This window comes from Gossypium hirsutum, chromosome A12 (genome assembly GCF_007990345.1).
Source record: "Gossypium hirsutum isolate 1008001.06 chromosome A12, Gossypium_hirsutum_v2.1, whole genome shotgun sequence".
In the NCBI taxonomy this organism is placed as follows: Eukaryota; Viridiplantae; Streptophyta; class Magnoliopsida; order Malvales; family Malvaceae; genus Gossypium; species Gossypium hirsutum.
In genome coordinates this window covers 62,499,274-62,499,889 of record NC_053435.1, presented here as the reverse complement: position 1 = coordinate 62,499,889, position 616 = coordinate 62,499,274, and the positions used below count along the sequence as shown (strand labels likewise).

At 39.1% G+C, this 616-nt stretch overlaps 1 non-coding gene across 1 annotated transcript; it reads left to right on the top strand.

The window, feature by feature from the left end:
• Positions 1-269: 269 nt before the first annotated feature.
• Positions 270-375, top strand: LOC121212008 (small nucleolar RNA R71). Its single transcript, XR_005907220.1, has one exon. It is a non-coding gene; the product is annotated as a small nucleolar RNA R71 (small nucleolar RNA).
• Positions 376-616: the final 241 nt, after the last annotated feature.

The following is a 616-nucleotide window of genomic DNA, read 5'->3' as shown; positions in this document are numbered from 1 at the left end:
GGGTACGGGGTGTTACAATTTTCTTGTTCAAGAGTTCTACTTGATTAGAGAGCATGGTGATCGAATCGACGTTATAAACGCCGGCTGTTTTCGTTGGCTTTGTTCTCATGACTTGCCACTGATAATTCTTCAGTGACATCTCTTCTATAAATTCATAAGCATCTTTAGGTGTCTTATTATTGATGGTTCCGCCAGCAGCTGTGTCAACCATTTTTCGAGTCGAAGGGTTCAGGCCAGTATGAAACATTTGAATCTATAGCCGGAGTGGTAACCCATGGTGAGGGCATCTTCTTAAGAGGTCCTTGTATCTCTCCCATGCATCTAGAGTGTTTCTAAATCCATCTGCACAAAAGAAGAGATACAATTACGTAATTTAGCCATTTTAGCCGGTGAAAAATATTTTAATAAAAACTTTCGGTCATTTATTCCCAAGTAGTGATTGACCCTCGTGCTAACGAATTCAACCATTGTTTAGCTTCGTTTCTCAACGAAAAAGGAAATAACTGAAGGGGAATGGCGTCATCAGAAATGTCATTAATTTTAAATGTATCATAGTTCCAAAAAGTTTGCCAAGTGAGTAATGGGATCTTCGTCCTACAAACCATCAAACTGAACA